General features: G+C 35.1%; 1 pseudogene; it reads right to left on the bottom strand.

Annotated features, from left to right (window-relative positions):
* Nucleotides 1–5,483: 5,483 nt before the first annotated feature.
* On the bottom strand, nucleotides 5,484–6,308 carry LOC121466564 (annotated as a pseudogene).
* Between the last annotated feature and the right edge of the window lie 4,230 nt (nucleotides 6,309–10,538).

Raw genomic sequence — 10,538 nt, 5'->3', positions numbered from 1 at the left:
TAACTGCAAGCTTTGCACATATCAGATATACTGTTTTGCATAGACTTCACTTTTAATGCTGTCCATAAATCTGACTAAAGCTTTGAAACTTAAAAAGAAAATGTTCAGTCCTACTAGAACCATAGTAGTGCTCTTTAGCAATAGAATGGAAACAAAACTTGTAGAAGAATCTTCTAGTCTCACTACTATGGAGTCACTTGTAGACAGAAAAGAAAAGAGCCTTAAACTGAGAAGATTCACCAAGGATAGTAAAAAGGCTTGGAGACGACAGTTACTGGAACCTGGAGGAAGGGGGGTTTATTTCAACAATGGGTGGATGGTTGACAGCATAATTTGTCCCCTTGAGTGCTTTGTACGGTAGAAAGGAAGACAATTGGTGGATCGAAGACATACTAGTAACAGGGTTAACTAACCTGACTTAATTGCCTGGTAGCAAATAAAGCGAGAGGAATCTACAGAATAGGGAGTGTTTCATAGTCAAGAAAAAATTTAGAGAAACTAATTCTAATTAAGGGCATGATGTATTAGAAAATAAGTCATTATCACTCCTACCTTCTTCTGCTGAAAAATCTCCAAATTAGGATCGAGACAAAGAGTTGAAGTCAAATGTAAGGTGCTGTCTTCAAGATGTGCCTTTAGGGTCAAATTTAAGACAAGATCTTCCTGGAAGACCTTTTGTTAAGATCCCAGAACAATTCAATGTCATTTCTTTGATCTAGTTTTGATGAAAGGACATCTAAGTATTATAAAGATTTGGCCCTTGGAAGCCTCAGTCATAACTCGGAATAGAGAAAATAGCTTAACTTGAATAAATTTGTGGAACTGCCCTTTGTCTAATGAGGTGATTATAATTTGAAATATAGAAAAAATACCTCATTTTATCTACTTTTGGTTTGAACTGAATGAACAAGATATTTTTTAAAAAGATGAGGTTGGATGAGACCATTTATTTATGTTATATATGGACATAAATATAATATGTGAAGTACCTTTATGATAACCTAATAAATTATGTTGCATTTTTAAGCCAAGATGCTGTACTTGATGAACTGTGTTTGATGAAACTATCTATTCTGAACCTGATTTAAATAGTTAGATCCTAGTCTGCATGTCTGGTTTGATCTTGTAACATAGCTCATTTTGAGGAAAAGGGGGTAGATATAGATATAGATGATTAGATAGATAGATAGATAGATAGATAGATAGATAGATAGATAGATAGATGATAGATAGGTAAATAGATAGAGATAGATAGATAGATAGATAGATAGATAGATAGATAGATAGATAGATAGATAGATGATGATAGATGATAGATAGATAGATAGATAGATAGATAGATAGATAGATAGATAAATGATAGATGATGGTAGATAGATAGATAGATAGATGATAGATGATAGATAGATAGATAGATAGATAGATAGATAGATGATAGATAGATAGATGATAGATAGATAGATAGATAGATAGATAGATAGATAGATAGATAGATGATTGATAGATAGATAGATAGATGATATAGATAGATAGATGATATAGATAGATAGATTGATAGATAGATAGATAGATAGATGATATAGATAGATAGATGATAGATATATTGATAGATGATATAGATAGATAGATGATATAGATAGATAGATGATATAGATAGATAGATAGACAGATGATAGATAGATGATATAGATAGATAGATGATATAGATAGATAGATAGACAGATGATAGATAGATGATATAGATAGATAGATAGATAGATAGATAGATAGATAGATAGATAGATAGATGATATAGATAGATAGATGATAGATAGATAGATGATAGATAGATATATAGATAGACGATAGATAGATGATATAGATAGATAGATGATATAGATAGATAGATGATATAGATAGATAGATGATAGATAGATAGATAGATAGATAGATAGATAGATAGATGATAGATAGATAGATAGATAGATGATGGATAAATAGATAGATAATAGGTAGATAGATAGATAGATAGATAGATAGATAGATAGATAGATAGATGATGGATAGATGATAGATAGATAGATAGATAGATAGATAGATAGATAGATAGATAGATAGATAGATAGATGTACTGCCCACAGAAATACTTGAGGTCTTACATGCTGTTTTCCAATGTGATTGGTGTTTCCCCTTTACCTCAGTTATCATCCAGTCTTTATTTTATCTTCTGGAATCTGAGATGACCCTGTGCCATTTTTGACCAACAAAATGCAGAAATGACTACAAAAAATCCTAGACTGGGATTTCAAAAGTCTACAGTTTCTATATACAACACTTGGAAGTGAGAGATCCTGCTAAGAAGGCCAACTATCCAGTCTTCAATCAGTCTGTAGAAGAGTCTAAGTTATATAAAGTTAGCAATTTAGGAAAACCGTTAGGAACTAGTGATGTGAGTAAAATCTTCTTAGGCCTTCTAGCCTACACTAACTTTGGTCATCTGAGGTTGATTGAATGACCATGAAGTAGAAAAATTGTTACCTTTTATGAACTAAAGATCTTAATGACCATTATATAAGCTAATAAGATGGTTGTTGGTTAAAACCACTTAATTTTGTGGCAATTTGTCAACAGTCAATAGAGGAGTTTGGGGTGATGCTCAATCAGACCACATGAGCAGTTTGTATTCCTAGCACCGTGTAGGAAAAGATGGGCACAGCATTGTGCATCTATAACCATAGTACTGGGGAGACAGAGATAAGAAGATCATTGGCATGCAAAGATGAGGTAGCCTCACCAAAACGTGATCTTCAGGCTCAATGAGAAAACTTGTCTCAAAAAATAAATAAATGAGGAAAGAAATTGATGACTAACCTTTCCAGTACGTGTACATAGTATGCATGTGTACCTTCACACATATATGCATGTACCCCTAAAATCAAATATAAAGTACTTATGCCCACACCACACACACAAATAAATAACTATAAATAAAAATGAAATGCTCCAAATTCTCTAGTTCTAGATCATGTTGCATCCCCTGCACCAACTGTTAAAAATACCTACTGGTTTTAGCTTATGGGACAAACACAGCCAATGTTGTTGAGAGCAGTGATTATGCAGACTGTGCAGCAGCAGTTTTTGAACAGCAAGTTTAACTTTATACCTTCCTGTTCTCACCTGTTATATCTATCAACTCCAGGAAGAAAGGAACACAACAATTGCACAAAAAACTTTTTCCCTCGATGGAAATGGATTTAGCCTCCCAAAGCTACTTTTCATTCCTGGATTTAACTGTTTACTTTCCTCAGAATGTTGTGAAATTTATTTTTAGGAACTTAATAATTAGTCACTAATATGATAGGAGGGAGAAAATTCAAGTCTAATCTCCATTCTAACTGAAAGACTGTGTACATTGTCCTGCAAGAGCCAATGGTGGTAACAGGAAGTCCTCAAGTATATTTGCAGTGCTGGGTTTGTGTTGGAATCAAATGAGGGTCTTGTTCTAAAAGTATGCAAATTTTATAATAAAATATCATCATTTGGATGTACACATACATAAAAAATACTTCTTTGGGGTTAACCCTTGGACATCTATGAAGTTTCTTAAACATTCTGGGAGTAACATATAAGAAGCAGATAAAGCAAATGCCAATGTGTCCGTTGCCAGAATGTGAAACATGAAGACAAGGAAGGCAAAGGAAAATTTCTGAATTTTCAGGGTGGGAACCGACATTTGGTGATTTTCAAAAAAAAAAGCAATAGAAACTGAGTAAATTTTCAGTAGTGTGACTAAGAGGATTCTGTTTGAGTACGTCTAACTATGCTTAGTGCAATGAACGTGGAAACTCTGGCACAGACCTTGATGGGGTGTGCAAGCCCATTCTCGTCCTATACCACTGTGATCACATGACCTAGATTGTGAAACTGAGCTGGCACTTAGTCTGATTCACTGAACAACAGCCTAAAAATAGAGCCCAAATGCTAACATGACATCTTAATAAATGGCTGTTAGTGGAAATAACAACCCATTATCATGTAACTTACCCATTGATCATTTTTGTGATAAGAATAGATTATCCTATATTGATTTTAAAAAAGAAGCACCAAAAGAGCTATTTTTTATTAAAAATGCAATGATATTTGCCTAGTCTCAATCCCAAGAAGAAAAAAAAGAACAAATGTTAGGTGATATTTCGAATAAAGTTTATAAGATAATTTAAGATTTTATTCCTAAAAAGACCAGAATTGTCTGCAAAGTTATCTTATTGGATTTATGAATGCTTTTTCAGGGTTACCACTGCTGGCCAACTATCTACAGTTTTCCTTCTTACCAGTATACAGGTTTTAGATATTGTCTGTTGGTAACTACTTCCTTTTGGTAACAGAAGTTAAGATTCAAAATTAAGAATGAACAATAAATGGAACTCTGGTTGTCCAATTCTTTTTTTTAAACATTCTGTTTACTAAGATTCTGGCAACAGCTTTATGTAACAAGATACAGCATACTAGGCCTGCCACTCAACTTGTTTGTGGTAAAAGTCTTAGCTTCAATATGAAGCTATTAAAAACGAAAACCAAAAGTCCTGCTTTTTACATGCTAAATATCTTGTGTGCCACTAAACATAGTAATGTACTTAAGACAGCAAGAGTAAGGAGTTAAACGTTAAACACTGCAGCCTAAACAAAATTTATACAAAACATAAAGTGGCTATCACTGGCTACATAACCCCTTCTGACTGGTTAAGACCTGCATAAAACATCCACTTTAGAATTGTTAGCTATCAGTTCAGAAAGTACTAGTGTCTACTAAACACTTCTCCAAAGTCAAAGTGTAGGCAGAATTAAATCAAATGACAACACAATCTAACCCTAAGAAACATTCAGGTATTACTGAAGTGGAGGTAAATGCCAGAGCTGTGGGGGCTTCTCATGCTACAAAGGGCCGAGTATCTCTGGTTCATTCAAAGCAGCATATAATGGATATCACTAACCTCACTCAAGGGCAGGACTGATGGTGCCCAGCTCTGACCTCCCAGGAAGCATGGCTACTGTGTCCACAAAAGTAGTGTGAGATCAAAGGCATGCTGTTCTGGTAGCTAAAGAGATAGCAAACCAACCCCCCCTTAAAAGCTCCTTCCCCAAGTAAATCAAAATATACATGGGGAAAATTAAAATACACTTATCTACAGCATAAGAATTTTGAAATATTAATGTAACCCCTACTTTGAAAATTTCCCTAGAGTCACCTCATTATTTCTGGTCACATCTTAGAGATGGATTCAGACTGTTTCTGTTGACTTTCCTAAGTACATCTAGTAAAAAATATTAGCTTTATTCCAAATATCTTAACCACTAATATGACTGCAAAGTACAGTCCCCCAGAGTCATCGAGCACTGGGAGAGAGGAAAAGGTGTTCAGGCAGCAGGCAACAATCATGGCCTTTCATACAGCAGCATTCAAGTGGCTACTGACTAGTCCAGGACAGGTCTAAACACAAGGGAATTCATGCACGTTACTATGTATGTCGTTATCTTCACAGTTAAGAGCTCCTTCACCATTGCACCCTGTAAGGGACCCTGGTCTTCCCGATGCTATGACGAGTCTGAACTGGAGCTGGCAGCCTTCTTTTTCTTCTTCTTGCTGTGCTTCTTATGCTTCCTTCTCTTTTTGGCTTTATCTTTATCTGTTCCCTCGCACACTTCACCACTTTTCTTCCTTTTCGCCTGCACCTCCTCACACTCCACCTCTGACAATGACTCAGAAGTCAGTGCTCTATCTTCATACAGCTTTCTTTTCCTGCTGGCTCCTTTATTGTCCTTTTCTTTCTCAGTCACATCCTTTGACTTCCTTCTCTTTTTTGAACCATCCTTGCTGTCCGAGTCGGAGTCCAACACTGAGCTCTCAGGAGACTTATGGCAACGACTCTTCTTTTTCTTCTTCTTTTTTGTTTGTTTTTTATCCTCATATTCAGAATCTGAAGAACTGCTGGAAGAATCAGAGCTCGATGAAGAAGAAGATGAATACCTACCAGATTTCTTTTTTCTTTCTCTGTCTTTTTTTGGATGAGCTCTCATTTCCACTTAATAATTTTTCTCTGTGTTTTTCTAGTTCCTTTTTCCAATTCTCATTCATTTTTTCTTCAAATTCAGCCGAAGCTTTGGAACCCTTCTTTTTCTTTTCTAGTTGTTCCTTTACTTCCTCCCAGGTAGGCCTTGGTCGATTCAGGTAATCCTGGATTGTTGGCCCTGAAGACTGGATTGGACCCCTTGATCGAGCCATCGCTATTGGATTCATGTAGGCCACGCGGTTGTCCCGCTTCCCCATGGTGGCCGGCTGAAGGAGCCGGAAGCCACAGACAGAGTAGGCCCGAGAAGAAGCCGAAGCGGCCCGCTGCAAGTCCTCTGGTTGTCCAATTCTTTAAACAATAAACAAGATAAATCTTTATGGACTGCAGCGTCACCTTGCCCACCCTTTTCTGCATTCCATATTACCATCTGGAAAATAATTTACAACGAGGCAATTGCTAATTATTTTACCCAGGCTACATGTGTTCTACAAGGGTTTTAAAGGAATATTGCATCTTTAAAAATCCAAGATTTTTGGAAAACTATAAAAAACAGAGTTGTAGAAACATGTGAATTTTCATATTGTCAGCCTGAAGTTCCTGAAGTGACCAGGACAAGATATATCTGGAAGAAGTCAGTGTGAAAAAAAAAAAAAAAAAAGGCTTCCTCCCAGTACACCAAGAACTCATGTTACACTGGCAGCCATGTTCGTTTCCAGCTTATAAAGCCTATAGGCTGGTCATCCATATTGCTAGATATCTTGCTATCTCGGCCCAGAAAAAAATAAGTTCAATTTTAAGTATAACACAAATAGGGTTATCAGTTATTACAGAAATCAAATAGGGTAAGTACTTTCTTAAGTGTCAGTGAGACATACAGAATATTGAAATGGGACTTTTATCCCTCAATCTGTACAAAAGTTAGCCAAGGATATAGTAATGATGTAATTGTAAGACCTGTGACTCTGAAACTGCTGAAGATATTACAGAGAAACCTTTCATGACATTGTTAAAGGCACAGATTTTCAGGACAGAAATTTAAGCAGACAGGATAAAATGAAAAAAAATTGACAAATGAGATCAAAAAGCTTCTTCACAGTAAAGGAAATCATCAGTATAATAAAGAAAAAATATATAGATTGCAAAAAAACATTTAATATCTAATCACCTGATGAGGGTTAATATATATATATATATATATATATAGAATAAAAGCAACAAAAATGACAGATCTCATCCATTTTAAAACATGAAAAAATGACCTACATGAGCATTTTTCAAAAGAAGAAATAGCTAACGAAAATATAGAACATAAGATTAATTTCACTAGCCAGCAGGCAAGTATCAAGTAAAACTGCTGGGAAATACCTGACCTCAGAATACCTGTTATAACAAATGCTGATAGGGATATGAAGAAAAAGGATTGTTCATGCACTCTTAGCGGGAATATAAATTAGTATAAGCACTGTGGAAAACAATATGAGGGTCTGAGAAATAAAGATCTATTATGAGAATAATAATCAACAACCCCTAATCCCAACCCCATTTGGGCCAGGTTTAGAAAAGAAAAGTAAAATTGATTTCATCATTAAATTTTTGATTTAACAATAATATGCAATTAGAAAAAAACTGATACATCCCATTTACACCCATGATATTGATTAGGTGACTTAAACCAATGTCCCATCACCTTTCAAGCACTTGTTATGTGTCTCTTTCCTCATATTATCAGTTTAAACAACAAAAATATGATCCAAGAAGAAAAGTTTCTGACAGAGTGGCACTTTGGTTCTTTCACAACTTCATTAAAGAAGCATTGAAAAGGTGTTTGAAATTTACCATTCAATCCCAGCAATACCAAACAACAATCTTTATTCATCTGAAGAAATGTGAGCTCCACAGTAAGGATTAATTTCTTGCAATTATTTAATTTTCTAAGCATGACCCAATAAACTGATGTTTGCAATTATCCACTTTTAGAATTCACAGTCAGAAGTCCAGCTGTCTCTACACTATCAGCAAAGAGAATAGTGATAGATTGACTCTGTCAGACGTATTATTAATTAACTCCACCAGGAACTATTGGAATCAATTGGAGATTAGTCAATTCAATCCATTTATCAACACGTCCTCTCTTGTTTTCTACATTTTTTTATAGTTTGTGAGATTAGGAGGTTCAATGAAAACTGGTTGAATCAGAGTCCTCCCACAAAAGTCTCTTTAGAATTAGTGAAAATTAGGTGCATTTCATTTCATACTGTCATTTGATTTTATTTGTCTTCTTGATTAAAACCCACTCAATTTAAAGCTAGTGTACCTATGAGTTTCAAGAATGCAAAACAAGTTAAGGTAAACCTACTGAAAATAAAAATCACAATAAGACACCAAAACAAAAAATATAATGAAGATTAATAAGAATATAAAACAATTCAATATCAAAATCTGTGGGAATACAAAACATTTGGTCTATAGCTGTTTCTCTGAAGTGTGAAAGTGATGTCAAGGTATTTAATAGTTGTATGGCACTGAGTGATGAGGCTGAAAGACTGAAGGATGTCGGATCCGATTACAAGGAATAACAACACAAAGCTACTTGAAATTTAGAGGACAGGGGCCCATGAAATATGACTCTTTCTTAGGAACCTGGTGTTGTGAGGTATCCACCAGAGAATACTGCTGTATTCATACATGGGTTTCAATCAATAAAAAGTCTTTATTGCCTCATCAGCAACTACACTAGGCATTAGGGATCCTGGTGTAGCCCCAAGCCTTTCTTAGAGTGAGGTTTTATTACTCTTATTATTAATTAAATTTATTCATTTATTTTATAAACTACTGAAGTTTCCTCTCTCTTCTCCTCCCATTCCCTTGTGCCACTTCCTCCCTCCCCCCACCCACTCCTCCTTTGCTTCCTTTCAAAAAGGAACAAACCTCTCATGGGTGTCAATTACGCATGGCATATCAAGTTGAAGTCGGAATAAATTTAAGATTAAGGCAATCCAGTATGAGGTACAGCACCTTGGATGGCTTTTAAGCATACACTAAAAAAATATTCTGGGTTGATATACTTCACTTAACAAGAACAATTAGTCCAAAGCAGAACTACAAAGCCAAAAAGACAAGATAAGTATATTTAGAAACTTTACCAGAACTAGGGACTTTGATGGAATTAGGTATTTGTTTTGAATTTAGCAGGTTGTGCTGTCTATGTGCTGAATCTTTGGATCTGAATGCTACTTCCATTATGGAGTCAGTACGCTAAGGCCTGGGGGTCTGCTAAGGTCTAAGGGCCTGTTGCACTGGCTTCACAAAGATTGCTGGAAGCCAAGAGCAGAAGTATGCAATCCATGCATACATGAGATTGAGCTATTGGGTAAGATTTCATCTCAGAGGTCTTATATTATCTTGTATAATGTGGGGTCAGTTTCTCTAGATCCTTACCACAAATCTGGTCTGAGTTCTACTATTCTCAAGAATAAGTTTGATTTCAACATGAAAGAAAGCCTCTACAAATTTAAACAGGTGAAAAACATTATTTAAATTTTAAAAAATTAATAGAATAGCTATAAGTTATCATGATTTGAACCTTGATATGAGAATGGTTATCCAAAGCCAACAGTGAATATTATTAATAATCCAATAGTAAGTTTGGCTACCTTAAGAGATTCAAATCTTATGCAAGGCATGTGAGTGAAAGTAAATGAATGTTTCCATTTAATGGAAGGTAACCCAAAACAGCTTGTCCATGCATGTCCTCTTCTCTTGCTTCCATAGCAGCAATGATTTTTAAACAGTTTCTGCTAATAATGAACTGTAATTTTATAGCTTATCATGTGACATAATAACAAGTCCTCACTTCAGTTATAATAATGGTAAGAGTTATAATAAATAATAGTATTATTTATTCCAGAGAGCTAGTTAAATGCAAGTCCTGAAAATGCACCATGCCAGTGATACTCAAAAGAATCTTCTAAAAGATACTATTGCCACCTCTATTTCCATAAGAAAAAAAAACAAGATTAATAAACCTAAACGACTTACCTAAGTACATATTTAATAGAGCTGAAATTTTGGTCTAGAACTGAGGGATAATGACTCACACACTAAATCACCTTACCAGTTCTATTGTGCTATTGTAACAATTCTTATCAACACCCTTCACGATAGTACGGAAATTACACCCAGTAATGAAAATGAAGAAAGCATTCAGCTATCATCATGTGACAGTGCTCAATGTGGTAAACATATCATTGGCAAAACTGTAGTGTATTTCATAACTTTGTCAGGTTTAATTAAATAAATAGATGGTATACATTAAACTTGCATTTGATTTTTAATTTCAGTCCATAGTACATAGTGATAAATGGAAGAGATACCTAGCTTAAGTTCTGTGCGAGACACAGTTTCTCTGATGAACCCCTGAGGATGATGAAGGAAAGAGAGATCACCTGAGTTTTTGCCTCAGATACACTTTGTGCCCTTTCATACCTCAGG

The sequence above is a fragment of the Microtus oregoni genome, unplaced genomic scaffold, assembly GCF_018167655.1.
Source record: "Microtus oregoni isolate MIOR12 unplaced genomic scaffold, Mior012 000033F_ref0000390, whole genome shotgun sequence".
NCBI lineage: Eukaryota > Metazoa > Chordata > Mammalia > Rodentia > Cricetidae > Microtus > Microtus oregoni.
This window is presented reverse-complemented; position numbering and strand designations above follow the sequence as displayed.